The sequence below is a fragment of the Pan troglodytes genome, chromosome 2 (genome assembly GCF_028858775.2).
Source record: "Pan troglodytes isolate AG18354 chromosome 2, NHGRI_mPanTro3-v2.0_pri, whole genome shotgun sequence".
Lineage (NCBI taxonomy): Eukaryota > Metazoa > Chordata > Mammalia > Primates > Hominidae > Pan > Pan troglodytes.
Window position 1 is genome coordinate 151,612,138 of NC_086015.1, and position 16,349 is coordinate 151,628,486.

The 16,349-nt window shown below is 35.2% G+C and overlaps 1 long non-coding RNA gene across 5 annotated transcripts in view; it reads right to left on the reverse strand.

The window, feature by feature from the left end:
• The window catches only part of LOC129143542 (uncharacterized), a 98,623-nt gene that overhangs the window by 70,495 nt on the left and 11,779 nt on the right, over nucleotides 1–16,349 (reverse strand). For 2 of the 5 annotated variants that reach the window (XR_010155832.1, XR_008547136.2), the window contains one exon: nucleotides 2,169–4,717. The exons of the other annotated variants lie outside the window; for them this stretch is intronic. This is a non-coding gene — a long non-coding RNA (uncharacterized LOC129143542). The remainder of the gene's footprint in view (nucleotides 1–2,168; nucleotides 4,718–16,349) is intronic. 5 annotated transcript variants of the gene reach the window in all.

Below are 16,349 nucleotides of genomic sequence, written 5' to 3' on the forward strand. Positions count from 1 at the left end.
GAAATAAAAAGAAATGAAGTACTGATACATGCTACCACATAACTGACCCTTGAAAGCATTTTGCTAAGTAAAAGGATCAAATCACAAAAACCACATATTTTTTTGTCCCATTTATTTGAAATTCAGTATAAGCAAATCCATATAGACCCAAAGTCAATAAAGGTTTGCTTAGGAGTGAGGGTGGGAGTGGGGAGAGGAGATGAGAATTGATTGCTTAAGGCTGATGGTATAGGGTTTCTTTTAAAAGGGATGAAAAGTTTCTAAATATTTATTCTCCTGTTTAAATAAATACTTAATTTTAAAAAAATTTAAAATGCAATTTCAACTTTTATTTTAGATTCAGGGGATACATGTGCAGGTTTGTCACATAGGTATATTGTGTGATGCTGAGATTTGGGATATGAGTATTTCTGTCACCCAGGTAGTAAGCATAGTACCCAATGGTTAGGTTTTCAAACCTTGCCCTCCTCTTTCCCTCCCCATCTAGTAGTCCCTAGTGTCTACTGTTGCCATCTTTATGTCCACGAGTACCCAATGTTTAGCTCTCACATATAAGAGAGAACATGCAGTATTTGTCTTTCTGTTCCTGCATTAATTCATGATGTTGAGTATTTTTTCATATGTTTGTTGGCTGCATGTATGTCTTCTTTTGAGAAGTGTTCACATCCTTTGCCCACTATTCAACAGGGTTTTTGGGTTTTGCTTGTTTAATTACTTAAGTTCCTTATAGATTCTGGGTATCACACCTTTGTTGGATGACTACTTTGTGAATATTTTCTCCCATTCTATACATTGTGTTTACTCTGTTGATAGTTTCTTTTGTTGTGCAGAAGCTCTTTAGTTTAATTAGGTCTCACGTATCAATTTTTAGTTTTGTTGCATTTGCTTTTGAGAACTTAGTCATAAATTATTTCCCAAGCCCAGTGTTCACGATGGTGTTTCCTAGGTTTTCTTCTAGGATTCCTATAGTTTGAAGTCTTAGATTTAAATATTTTATCCATTTTGAGTTAATTTTTATATATGATGAAATATAGGGGTCCAATTTCATCCTTCTTCATATGACTACCCAGCTATCCTACCACCATTTATTGAATAGGGAGTCTTTTTGCCATTCCTTATTTTTGGTGACTTTGTTGAAGACCAAACAGCTGTAGGTGTGTGACCTTATTTCTGGATTCTCTATTCTGTTTCACTAGTCTATGTGTCTGTTTTTGTACTAGTATCCTGCTGTTTTGGTTGCTGTAGCCTTAAAGTATAGTTTGACGTTGGATAATGTGATGCCTCTGTCTTTGTTCTTTTGCTAAGGATTGCTTTGGCTATTCAAGCACATGTTTGGTTTCATATGAATTTTAGAATAGTTGTTTTTTAATACTGTGAAAAAAATAATATTGGCAGTTTGGTAGGAATAGTGTTGAATCTATAGATTGCTTTGGACAGCATGGCCATTTTCACAATTTGGATTCTTCCAATCCATGAACATGGAATGATTTTCAACTTGTTTGTGTGATTTATGATGTATTTCAGTAGTGTTTTGTAGTTTTTCTTGCAGAGATCTTTCACCTTCTTAGTTATATATATATATATATATATATATATATATATATATATATATATATATAACTAAGTTTTATATATATATATATATATTCCTAGGTATTTTATTTTTCTGGTGGCTATTGTAGATGGGGTGAGTTCTTGATTTGGCTCTCAGCTTGAACATTATTGGTGTATAGAAATGCTACTGATTTTTGACATTGGTTTTGTATCCTAAAACTTTACTGAAGTTGTCTATTAGTTCCAGGAACCTTTTGGTGGAGTCTTTAGGATTTTCTAGGTATAGAACCATATCGTCCACGAAGAGAGATAGTTTGACTTCTTCTTTTCCTATTTTGATACCATTTGTTTTTTCTCTTGCCTGATTTTTCTGGCTAGGACTCCCAAAATGTTCTAAAATTAGGTTGTGGTGATAGCTACACAGCTAAGTGAATAATCTCAAAACTTTACATTGGGGGCTGGGCTGGTGGTTCATGCCTATAATCCCAGTGCATTGAGAGGCCAAGGCAGGAGGATCATATCAGACTGGGAGTTTGAGACTAGCCTGAGCAACATAGCAAAACTCCATCTCCACAAAAAGTTTTTTAAAAAATAGCCTGCATGGTGGCACATACCTGTAGTCCTAGCTACTTGAGAGGCTGAGGCATGAGGATCACTTAGGCCCAGGAATTTGAGGCTGCAGTAATCTTGATCATACCACTACACTCTAGGCTGTGTGACAGAGTGAGGACCCTATCTCTAAAAAAAAAAAAAAAAAGAAAAAAAAAGAACAGAAACAAAACAGATACATCCTTTCTTGCTGAACTGAAATGTTAACTTTTGTACTACACTAAATTCATAAATACTCTAGTGACGGAGTACAGGGAAATGCTACCCGAATATATGATGCCTTGGAAACAGAAAACAGCAGAAGCAGGAAGACCACTCTCACCTTCCCTATCTCCAAAAACAAAACAATGAAAACTTAAATCGTACACTGTAAATGGGTGAGTTTTATGTTAATTATATCTTAATAAAACTTTTTAAAACAAAACTGTTAGTCTACTCTTAGAATAAACTAAGTGAATTCTGTCTCTTGAAAGCTTTAAAACTATCAGCCTCTACATTATGCCCTTTACTCGGAATTTCTAATTCTAACAAAGCCTGCTTACTTTCAGAATAACCCCAAATTCTAAATTATACAAGTCAAAATTGATGGGTTGGTAGTAAAATATATCCCTGCTAATTTTAAAATTAACATAGAATCTTTAATACTGAAGTCACAGACAGTGAACATGAAACTAGTATTTAACAAAAAAAGTCTTAAGTGATGTTTCAAATGGTCATATCGACATTGTAACCAGACAACAAGTATTTTGCAGTGAAAGTGCTCATGTAAAAATTACTTGTGATGCAGACTTCCAGGAAGAGAAAAAATATAAAGAAACCTAGAATACAGAATAAAAGTCTAACATCATGGACCATTCTGGCCCATTACCATAGAGTAGACACCCAATATATGCAGATGACTGGCTTTGGAGATAGATTTAAACTCATAAATGACACAGCCTTTCTTTGATTCAACAGGCCACATCAGCATGTATCATTCTTACAGAATGTTAGTGAATAAAAGAAATATCGACCATACAATGACAATGTTTATAGATTTTTTTTTAAAAAAACTACTTACCCCATTAAAGATTATAGAACCTACAAAATTCAAAGAGCTGGTTTAGAGTAGAATCAAGGGCTCCGGAATACTTGTCTATTTTCTTTCAACCAGTCTCATGTTGCCTAATTTGTTAAGTCCACTGGGTAAAAAACAAATGTAACTAAACCTTAGTATAACTTTAGAATTGACCCTGTCAGCTATTTTTTCATTGTGTGCAGCTGCTTAAATGGATTGTCTTCAGCAAAAAGCAATGTAAGTAATTGCATAGCATAAAAGTAAATGTTAAATTATAATTAAATTATTCTGCAAGCCTATCACACTAAGTTTATGGCCATTTCATCATACTGCAGCAGCACACAGAACAACAATTAGAGAGAAAGAAACGTTTTAAATTGAGATCTCAACTTTCTGAGGACTTGTCTCCTTGAAGGCATCTCCTAACATTATGTCATTACTTTTCATTTTAGTTTTTCAACTGTCAGCTTTTCTTTCATACATACATTTATTGCAAACCTTTTTCCTTGAGCAGATAGCCAAACACTGGAAGATTCCAAATTAAATGCTTCTTAGTTTGACTTAGCACAGAAAGGTCCTGATTTATTATTCAAGATTTACCAAGTGCTTCTCCTTGTCTCAGAGTTTTGCAATCATTTATTAGCTTTTCCTAAGGACTATCCCGTGAAGGTCATTTTTTGCATGTTTATTTGACAGACCTTAATGGAGAAAATTATTTTGACTGAGGTTGGAGAATAAGGTTAGTTCAAAGTTCGCAATAAAAAGCCAAGGTCATGTTTAGCACACTTAGTTTCACTTTAGTTCATCCATCTGATCTTTAACACAGAAGCACAAACTATTCATTTTGAAAATCCCTTGTTCTCCCAGCTGTTCTCAGAGCAGCAATTTTCCACAGGGGTCATCACTGCTCACACAGTGTCTTTTACTTAATCTGTATAAATCTCTACAAGATACAAGAACTCTTTAAGTACAAGTCTTAACAAAATTGTGACAGTCATATCAATTATCTAGAAAGTATTCATGTGGGTGTACACACATGTATACAAGTAAAGGGGAATAATTTATTCAAAATGTATTCTTTCAACAATAATTTTGGGAAGTCTACTATGTGTCTGGTACAATACTAGGTTCTGAGGATACCAATGCAAATAAGACATAGTTCTCACCTTTTTTTTTTTTTTTTTTTTTGAGACAGAGTCTCGCTCTGTTGCCCAGGCTGGAGTGCAGTGGCGTGATCTCGGCTCACTGCAACCTCCGCTTCCCAGGTTCATGCCATTCTCCTGCCTCAGCCTCCTGAGTAGCTGGGACTACAGGTGCCCGCCACCACGCCCGGCTAATTTTTTGTATTTTTTAGTAGAGATGGGGTTTCACCGTGTTAGCCAGAATGGTCTCGATCTCCTGACCTCGTGATCCGCCCACCTCGGCCTCCCAAACTGCTGGAATTATAGGCGTGAGCCACTGCGCCCAGCCAGTTCTTGCCTTTAAGAAACTAAAAACCTACAGTAGAAACAAAAGAAAGAACAGAAAAAACAGCAAGCAGAAAATTTTATGTATATGTATGTATGATACACACACACACACACACACACACACATATATATACACACACCCCATACACAACAACAATGAGAAATCTTAGTGACGTTAAAATGTCCAGGGTGTTTACGGGACTTCCAATAAAATAATGGCCCAGAAACTGGTGATATCTTTGAGAAGAAAAGGACATATTGGTCAAAGCTTTAGATTGGCGTATTTTGTGGGTAAAACGTGTGAGATGCGAGCAGCTGACAGTCCATTTCTCCACATAGATCTCTTCTCTTCTTACTGGGCACTGAGACTCTGAAAACGATACAGAATATAAAAAAAAAAAAAAATTGGCATGCACTAATGAATGTCCACCTGAATGTTAACATAACTAAGAAGATTCTGTCTCATCTTCCCATTGTCATCATTGACTGCAGGATAATCAGTGACTACATCCTTCATAATCCCAAATATTATGAAGAAAATGATACAAATAAGTACTAGCAATATAGTATGTATAAACTGTTTAGCACAATGCCAAGCACAGAGTAACTGCTTAATAAATGTTACCTATTTTTAGTTGTTATTTCTATCTCAACTAATTGTGTAAGTAGCTCTTTTCAAATGCACTGGCGCTGCCATCTTGATAGAATCAGTAAAGGGGAAATAAAGGAGAAAAACCATGATAACAATATTGGCATTCATGTTTTAATTGGAAAAATAATAAGATAGAATCAATTATATTTTACCTTTTTGTGCTATTCATTGTACTAGGCGTATATATTATTTACTTCTTACATCGAGGAAGGTAGGTAGACAACTTCATTTTACAGCTAAGAAAAGTAAGGGTCAAAGAAGTTTAAATAGTATCACAAGTCGATATAGCTAGTGAAAGGGGCAACAAAATTGGATAATTTCTCCAAACTCCAATTTGTTTCTACAAAATCTCTTTTCAAATTCAGAAAATAGTAAAACCATGGTTTAATTCATGCTATATGCCAGACTCTATGGATAAGGTATACAGAGGGAACAGTGACTCTTCAGATGTGGTCCATGGACTTCCATGGCTAAAAACGCAAAGGGAGATGGAAAAAATGGAGGCAATTGTAAAGCAAAAAACCAAAGTACTGTGGGAGCACACAATAGGAGCTTTAAGCCCTTGGAAAGAGTGCTATCAAAGCTGAGACATGAAACATGAGTATAAATTAGCATTGATAACGTGCAAGGAGCTGAGTGATGTAGGTATAGAGAGTAGTCTGCGTGATGCTCCGAGACAAAACTGGGAAGCATGAATTTGAGAGTAAGACTCTCCACCACAGGATGGGACTGTGATGTAGACAGAGGTCCAGGTCACGCAGAGACATTGAGAGTCTCTCAGAATGACCTGAGGATCATACAAAGCAATGGCTTCATTCCAACTTAGGATATGGAGCCTAGGACACATTTTAAGTAAGAGAGTAGAGTAATCAGAATTATATTTTAGAAGTAATATTTTTAGTAAAAGAATAAATTAGAAGAAAATTGGCAGTCACATTTTGTTTTCATTAAATTGGCTTTTAAAAAAAGCTATTAGGCTCATATAAATAATTAGTAGGTGAACATACCTACAAGTGAGAAACAGGCCGATGTGAAAACTGCTATGACTTATGCCATCTTCGAAGCTAAACAGGCTTGGCCTGACAAGATGTTCTGGTGAAGCTAACTGTGGAAGGCCATCTGTTTAGTGATCATTGATAAGGTTTTAAAGAATAAAATGCATTTAGCACTCAGTTGGAATTCCATGACAGGTTGCTTGCCACGGTTTCTACTTGTAAAGAGAGATTTACAACAGGGAAGGCAGTTCAGGTAGTTGAGACACAGCAATTTACTAAAACATCCTAAAGCTGGTTCTGTTCCAAAACAAGGGAAAAAGCCATTTTTTATAATTCCAGACTTTTATTTCTGTTTCCAACTCCTAACACCTTACCTTTGGCAGATGATTTTGTTTCCTAATTCACAGAGATACAAGAGCAATTCTACCATATGAATCTCTTTAACTTCCCTCTATCACACATAAACATTCTATTCCCCTCTCCAGCTATTTATTAGGTTTATTACATTTGAAGTAAAAGATAATCCTACCCGTTGGCCAGGTCTAATAATCATTTGCCTTTATTCTCCTTCCATCCCCTCACTTTTGGATTGGGGCCTCACTAAACAATTTTCCCCTCTTTCTTCTATCTTCTGACCCTCCCCCTTTCCCTGATCTCTTTCCAAAGCCTATTAATATACTCAGGTCTTATTCATAATAAAAAGAAAAAAAGGTTTCTTTCATAAAGATGGAAATGTTGGCTGGAGTTTTATTTTAGAGTACTTATAATTGCACCAGGATTGAGAGAAGACAGGGAAGGTGATGAAGAGGAAGGGAGAAATTTGCTTCCGTTATCTCATATCTTTTTCCTATTACTCTCTCTTTTGCCTTCCTTCTTTTAAACATCTTAGCTATGGTCTGAACTTGCAATTATCATTGCCCCATGCCCCACCATTCCAATTCGTTCCACTGAAACCTAGACTCAAACCTTTTCATAGTTACTTCTCTTGCAAAGATGAGGCATACCTCCTTCTTGAAGCTGTCTATTTGCATCAAAGTAGATAAATTGGACTTAACCAAAATTAAAAACTTTTATGGATCAAAGGATACTATTAACAGAATACAAAGACAAACCACAGAATAGAAGTAAATATTAGCAATCATATATCTGATAAGAAATTAATATCTTGACTATATAAAGAACTCTAACTCAACAACAACAAAACAAAACAAAATTTTAAAAATGAGCAAACAACATGGGTAGACGTTTCTCTAAAGAAGATAAACAAATGGCCAATAAGTACATGAAAAGATGCTTAGCATCTCTAATCAGGGAAATAAAAATAAAAATTATAAGACACTGCTTTACAAATATTAGAATAGCAACTACTTAAAAACTAGAAAATAACAAGTGTTGGTGAGTATGTGGAGAAATTAGAACCCTTGTGCACCATGCTGGTGAAAATGTACAATAGTGCAGCCACTGTGGAGAACAGTATGACATTTGCTCAAAATATTAAACATATGATTTACCAATTTCACTTCTGGGTATATGTCTAAAAGGACTAAAAGCAGGAGCTTGAAGAGATATTTGTACGTGCAGTTCATAACAGTTTTATTCACAACAGCCAAAAGGTGAAAGCAATCCAAGTGTCCATTGATGAATAAAAGGATAAATAAAATGTTATATAAACATACAATAGAATATTTTCCAGATCAAAAAAAAAAGGAAATTGTGACACATGCTACAACATGGATGAACCTTGAAGACATTATGTTAAGTGAAAAAAGCCAGTCATGAAAAAAAAAAAAAAAACAAAGATTGTTCAATTCTACTTATACAAGGTACTAGAGTAGTCAAATTAACAGAAACAGAAAGTAGAATGGTGGTGGCCAAGGGCTGGGGAGAGGAAGGAACTGAGAATCAGGGTTGAATGCATACAGTGTTTCATTTTGGGAAGATGAAAAAGTTGTGGAGATGGATGGCAGTGATGGTTGCACAATAATGTGAATGTACTTAACAATATTGAACTGTACACTTAAAATTGGTCAATATAGTAAATTTTATGTTATGTATATCTTAGCACAATAAAAAATATTTTATTGCTTTCTTCCATTGTGCATGGTATCTTATTTTGTTTTATGGGCTTTTTTCTTTGTAAAGGTAAATGCTGATATTTATAAGATCTTATTTTTTATTTTAAATTATCATTTAAAAATTTTTTGTGGGTACATGGTAGGTGTATATATTTATGGGTACACGAGATATTTTGATACAGGCTTTCAATGTGAAATAAGCACATCATGGAAAATGGGGTATCCATCTCCTCAAGTATTTATCCATTGAGTTGTAAATAATCCAATTATATTCTTTAAGTTATTTTAAAATGTGCAATTAAGTTATTATTGACAATAGCCACCCTGTTGTGTTATCAAATAGTAGATCTTCCTCATTCTTTCTATTTATTTTCGGTAACTATTAGCCATCTGTACTTCCCCCACTACCATCAATAACCTTCCTAGCCTCTGGTAGCCACCATTCTACCCTCTATGTCCAAGAGTTCAATTGTTTTAATTTTTAGATTCCACATATAAGTGTGACCATACAATGTTTGTCTTTCTGTACCTGGCTTATTTCACTTAACATAATGATCTCCAGTTCCATCCATGTTGTTGCAAATGACTGGATCTCATTCCTTTTTATGGCTGAATAGTACTCCATTGTATGTACTACATTTTCTTTATCCATTCCTCTGTTGATGGACACTTAGGTTGCTTCCAAATCTTAGCTATTGTAAACAGTGCTGCAACAAACATAGGAGTGCAGATATCTCTTAGATACACTTATTTCCTTTCTTTTGGATATATACCCAGCAGTGGGATTGATGGATCATATGGCAGCTCAATTTTTAGCTTTCTGAGGAATCTCCAAACTGTTCTCCATAGAGGGTGCACTAATTTAAATTCCCACCAATAGTGCACAAGGGTTCCCTTTTCTCCACATACTCACCAGCATTTGTTATTGCCTGTCTTTGGATATAAGACATTTTAACTGGGGTGGGATGATATCTCATTGTAGTTTTGATGATCAGTGATGTTGAGCACCTTTTCATATGCCTGCTTGAAATTCGTATGTCTTCTTTTGAGAAATGTCTGTTTAGATCTTTTGCCCATTTTTAAATGAGATTAATAGATTGTTTCCTACAGAGTTGTTTGACTTCCTTATATATGCTGGTTATTAATCCTTTGTCAGATGGGTAATCTGCAAATATTTTCTCCCATTTTGTGGGTTTTCTCTTCATGTTGATTGTATATTTTGCTGTGCAGAAGCTTTTTAACTTGATATGATCCCATTTATCCAGTTTTGCTTTGGTTGCCTGTGCTTGTGAGATATTACTCAAGAATTTTTTCCCCAGACCATGTTGTGAAGATTTTCCTCAATGTTTTCTTGTAGTAGTTTCATAATTTGAGATCTTAGATTTAAGTTTCTAATTCTTTTTTTAGGTTTTTTTTTTTTCATGATACTTTAAGTTATGGGATACATGTGCAGAACATGTAGGTTTGTTACATAGGTATACACATGCAGTGGTGGTTTGCTGCACCCATCAACCCATCATCTACTTTAGGTATTTCTCCTAATGCTATCTCTCCCCTAGCTCCCCCTGCTTGACAGGCCCTGGTGTGTGATGTTCCCCTCCCTGTGTCCATGTGTTCTCATTGTTCAACTCCCTTTTATGAGTGAGAACATGAGGTGTTTTGTTTTCTGTTGTTGTGTTAGTTTGCTGAGAATGGATGAGTTCATGTCCTTTGCAGGGACATGGATGAAGCTGGTAAGTATCATTCTCTAATTCATTTTGATTTGATTTTTGTATATGGTGAGCAATAAGCATCTATTTTTATTCTTCTGCACATGGATTTTCAGTTTTGCCAACACCATTTATTGAACAGACTGTGTTTTTCCTACCATCATTTATTGCAGAGACTATACATTCTTGGCACCTTTGTTGAAAATGAGTTCACTGTAGGTGTATGGACTTGTTTCTGGGTTCTCTATTCTGTTCCATTGGTCTATGTGTCTGTTTTTATAACTATGATATTGGAAGAAAAGTTTCATTAGCTTACCAATGATTGTGCATAAACACAATTTATACCTTTTTCACAATCACTGGGTGATAATCAAACTAGAGGCTAGCAAAATATTGAGTTCCTAGTACTATCTGTGGTGAAAAATAGTTCTAACAACATGTATTGTAAGACTAAAATTGTACTGTAAAGGCCATAAATGATATTGCAACTACTGTACTTATCTATTACTGAGTTTCTGTCAGCATATTAAGGAAGTGTTCATTGGAAATAACTAGAGTGGAAATACGTTTTGTTTAGCTGCCTGCATCAGAAGATAAGCAATATAACCCTAATTTTTCCGTGTAACTCTTTGATGACTGTTATTTTATACAAATAAAGAGACATCCCTGTCACCAAAGAAATGATAGCTTAATAATGGTAATAAAATACATGGCTTCTTTATTTTTAAAAAATATGCCAAAAAATGACATATTGTCTAGAAATGCATCCATAAGAACTAAACATATAAAGACATGCCTAGAAGGATGACCGTCAAACTCAACATACTCAGAAGGAGTTTGATTGGTGTGGGCAAGCAAAATACTTCCACAAAAAAGTAATTATTTATTATGTCATAATTTATAGTAGATATATGTTTATTATTCTTTATCTTTTTGTCACAAATCTTTGATAATTAAAAAAAGAATAAAATCCCATGTTTAAATTCTTTTCCTTTGCAATTGTGACCTCACTTCTTGCTTCTTGGGTCATTAAGGGAAATCTAAAGTCAATCTAAGTCTTTTTCTTTTAGGAAGATCTGCTCTATTCACAAGCTTTCGGAATACTCTTGATATAGTTGATGTTAATTATAATATGTCTAGATGTAAATGTTTCCTTGTTTATCCTATTTGTCATACTAGGAATCTCTTCAATATGATTTATTTATTTTGCTCTAGTTCTGAAAAATTGTGCATGATTATGTATTCAACACTTTCCTCTCCATCTTTTGTATCCTAATATTTAGATTTTGATGTTTCTAGTACTAAATTTTATACACCTTAACTTTTAAAATTTATCTTTTAATTCCTGCTAATTCTTTTCACAAGAGTTTGTTGACATAATACTCTCATTTATTCATTTTCAGGTATAATTAGTCATTTTTAATGTTTTAATTATTTTCTTTCTACATCCAAGTTTTCTACTTTGTGTTTCTTTAAAATGGCTTGCATTTCCCTCATTTTGTTATTATTCTGTAGTATTAGAGGATAGTGTTTTTATTTTTAATTCTTGATTTGATACTTTAATTAAGTCTGGTTCATCTAGTCTGACTTGCCTATTTTATTGACCCTCCTATTTCATGATTCTGCCTCACAAAAGTCTGACACCATTTGCCAGCACATCTTCCCTGGGCATATGCAATATCTTGCTGGTAATGTGTATAAGGTAGAGCATGTGCTGCTCTTGGCCTGGTTAAAGGTGGGAGAGATATACCACGGGGCAGAGGCTGAGGAGCCATCATCTGCCCCCGACCCAACAGATGGCACTGGTTTTCAGGGAACCCTCTGCTGTGACACAGCTCTCTCCCAGAGCCTGCCTTCATTGTTTGGTTATTTACAGCTGGGTGAGGGTGGTGGCAGGAGAGGAGGGGATGAGGGGTTCTTCAGAAGCTGGCCTTCCAGTCTGTGTGGTCTTAAGCCTCTCTGATGTCACCCTACTGACCCCAGTGGCCCTACACAGTCACAGCTGCTTTTCTATCAAAAATGAGGAGGAAGTGAGCATCTATGCAAGCCAGTGTGGCACTATGAGAAAGGAGCACAATTGAAAGCTCTTCCCCTAAGTAGTTTCTATGCTGTGCATGCAAACCTTTTCAGTCCTGCCAGCTATTTCTCTCCATACAAGCACAAAACCACCTCTCTCTGCCCAGCGTTTTCTAACAGTCTTGATTTAGTTCTTCAGACCCACACTTTTTGTCATTTAACTCCTGTGTCTTTTCTGGGGTTGAACTGGGAGAAGGAATAAAGTAAGCAGCAGCAAAGTCTGATAGAGATTCAAACATGGCCAAGCAAGATTACTTGGACATGGCATTGTCTGCATTCAGTTTATTTTGCTAAAACTCACAAACAAGCAATGCAAATAATTCATGCAAGTAGAAAAGGGGACACAGCTCCACAAGGCCTCCCTAGTCTCTCACAGAGGGTACTTGAGGTCTAGTCAGCGAAACAGTGAAGGGAGTGCCAATTCACCAGAGCAGCCCAGAGCAAGGGCTCACTGGCTTTCACCATTACCTCCAACAAGGTTCTACCTACATATAAAAGGTCCCTTGCTATACCTGTGATGTCTCCCTGCTTCATAGGGCCAGTAGTAATCTGTAGCCTGTGATCTGTTTCTCTAGTGGCAGTAACCCTAATTATTTATTTCATTTTTCATATTTCTGTTTTATTTACCAACCACTCAAGGTCAGAAGTCCTATTCATTATTTCTGTATCTTTAATAGTTTGCATTCTGTAGCACTCAGTGAGCATTCATTTTTGTTATTGTTTTGTTGTTTATGAGCAAATGGAGGAGAGTGTCATGAGTTAACATGGTAAGTGTTAAATAGTTGAAATCTCAATTAAAAAATGAGATGTCTATCTGTGAAGCAGTCACTTCTGAGGTATCAGTCTTCACAGGAATTTTACTCTAGAGTTTGGAAGTAGGGGTGTTCTGCAAAGCCAAAAGGAGAATCCAGAAGTCATAAGAAACTTAGAAGCATGAGGGAAATCAATAACAGAAAGTATAGACGAGTTGTCAGGGTTCTGTACAGAAATTTAAGGGAAAAGCAGAGTCGAGTTTGTTCAGGTCAATGAAGAGAATTGTAGGACCTCAGTAGATTTACTCTAGGAAACAAACAAACACAAAACATTAAAAAAAAAAAAAAAAAAAACTGCCAAAGCAACATCTGAAGTGACTCCTAACCTCTCTTTTATCAGGGCTGAGCCTAGGTAACCACTCAGTGGCAGACCTCTCATCTAAAAAAGGTGAGAGCAGACCCTAAAACATCAAAGTAATTATTGATAAGAAAGCGTGCTTTGATGTATTGCCCTCTTTCCAACCATTTCCACTATGAGCCTCCAGAGGTTTGAGATGATGAAGCAATAATGTCTGGGGGAGAGGTTAGCACAATTTCTCCCCTAATTGCAAGGTAGATAAGAAAATATTTAATATTTCCCATGCAGTGTTAGAAAGTTTTCCAGTCTCTAAAAGTCTATATCTACATTCAAATTTAATGAGGCTATTAACTAAAGTTGCTTCATGTTTGAGAGTTGTTTATAAAGCACATATAAAAGATAAACTAAATGACGGGTATATACAATCAAGTAAAGGGTCATTACCCTCATTTGAACAACCAATATACAGCAATTAATGGGGATTTCTCAGTTTAGAAATATTTTTAAAGAGCAGGACTAAATTACTAAGGGAAAAATGAAAAGTTAATTAGTTACTTCTGACTTGTGCTGGGCTTGATTGTTATGCAATCTTTTGAGGTCATCTTTAGAAACAAGATATTCATGTGTCCAAGGTGCTAAGCCCATCCGCTTGTTCTTGAGGTTCTAATTAACTTCCATGCTGGTTTGATTAACACTGGCATTTGCTTTTCTCTAGAAGAAAGCAGCTTCTGTATAAAAGAGCATAACTGACTCACTTTTGGTTAGAAGGCTTGATAATTACAGAATTTTTTTATGTGATAACATTTTTTTTTGCATGGACTTTGTAATACATGACTTTTGTAACTTATATTGAGTTATTACATAAATGCACATTTTTAAAACTTTCTTCTTAAAAGGCCAAAGGGGAACTTTTACTATGTTTTTGTGAAAGAAGGCATGAAAAACAACATAAAATAAGTAATTTCATTTGCCTCTGCTTGTTATAATTGTAATATTAAAATAACCAGCATATTTTATTTTTGGTGTCTACTTGAATAGCCTATGCAACATAGTCACAGTGATTTCTCAATTCCTTAACTTATCTTCAGGGTCCTACCATCTCCATTCCAGCCACCTGTTCTAATAGTTCTTCCCTGGAAATTTCATCTTATCATGCTCTTCTGCCAATACCACTAGATCAACCTCTCTACTTTATGACCACAGTGACCATCTTTCCTTACAGCGAGAATGGCATAATTAGTGTTTCTAGTGGTTCTTAGAGTGAGTTGGAGAGGAAAGAAGATCATTCAAGAGGCCATTTTAGTAACAGAAAATAAAATAAATAAATAAACCAAAGTGGTAGTGATGAGAAGGTGAGAAATGGGAGTAAGAAATATTGTGTATGTAGAAGAGACAGAAATTGGTTGAAGAGCAAATGTGGAAATTGGAAGAAATGAGTGTTCTAGTTTTCTACTGCTGCATAACAAATTACCATAAATTTAGTGGCTTAAAACAACACATATTTATTATCTCAAAGTTTCTGTAGGTCACAAGTTTGGGCATAGCTTCATTGGGTACTCTGCTCAAGGTTTCACAAAGCTGTAATCAAAATGGTGGTTGGGATGTATTCTCATCTGGAAGCTCAACTAGGGAAGTATTCACTTCCAAGCTTCCTCAGGTTGTTGGTAGGATTCATTTCTGTTTGGCTGTAAAATTCATGGCAGCTTACTTCTCCAAAGCCAGAAAGGGAGACAGTATCTGCTATTTCCTGTGTCTTATTTTGGAAAAGGCTTACAGCCTCTTTTAAAGGGCTCACATGATTAAGTCAGGCCAACCCAGGATAATCTCCCTTTTTATTAACTAAAAATCAACTGACTAAAGACCTTAGTTACATCTAAGCTTTCCCTTCACCTTTGCTATATTCTACTGGCTATAAGTGAGTTACAAGTTTCACTTGCATGAAAAAGGAGATTACAAAATGTTGTGCATTTCACAGGGCGGGAATCACAGGCATCATTTTAGAATTCTGCCTATACAGAAAGAGAAAAACCCACAGATCTAAATACTTATCCTGGCTGAATGAGGACATGGAGGTACTAGAGAAATGAGACAAAAAATTAACATAAACAGGCTTGGGAGAACAGATGTTTATACTTTCATTAAGATGATAAAAACATAAGAAGAGTTGCCCAGAGAAACTGAAAATAAGATGGAACGAAAGGTGGAGGTCCTAATTCAAAATATTGATTTACCCATAGAGGGTACATTTTAAGTTATCATATTAATATCTCATTAAAGAACAGAATAAAGAACAGAAAGAAATTTGGGGGCAGGAGGCAGGGAATAGAAATCAGCAAAGAAAAGAGTATAGTAATTAGAGATTCAAAGTAGATTAGATATCATGCTGTGTTTGAATAAAAATGACTAAAATATAGGAGAAAATTTAAGTAAGCATGCAGATACATAGCATGCAGGCCAGTGGGTTTTAGACTTATGTGTGCTTTTCTTAGGAAAGCTTCTTAAAGAAGGTATACAGATTAGGAATACAAACATAAAACTTTTTGTTCATAGATGACATGATCTACGTATAAAATTCAAAACAACAAAAAACTGGAGCTAGTAAGTGATTATAGCAAGGTTGCAGAATACAAGGTTAGTATACAAAAGTAAATTACTTTCCTATAAATCAGCAATGCATAAGTGAAATTTGAAAATAAAAATACACCATTTTTATTAGCATGCTAAAAATGAAATACTTAGGTATAAATCTAACATAATATAAACAAAACTTATATGAGAAAAACTACAAACTCTGATAAAATAAATCAAGGAAGAGCTAAATAAGTGGAGAGATATTCCATGTTCACAGATAGGAAAACCCAGTATTGTCAATATATCAGTTTTTACCAACTTAATCTATAAATTCAGTGCAATCTTAATGAAATTCCAGTTGGTTATGGTTGAAGAATATCATACAAATATGAGTAAAATGGCTATATTAGTCATTTACAAGCACATTTTCAATGTGTTATGTGTGATTTTTATAATTATTTTATCCTACTCT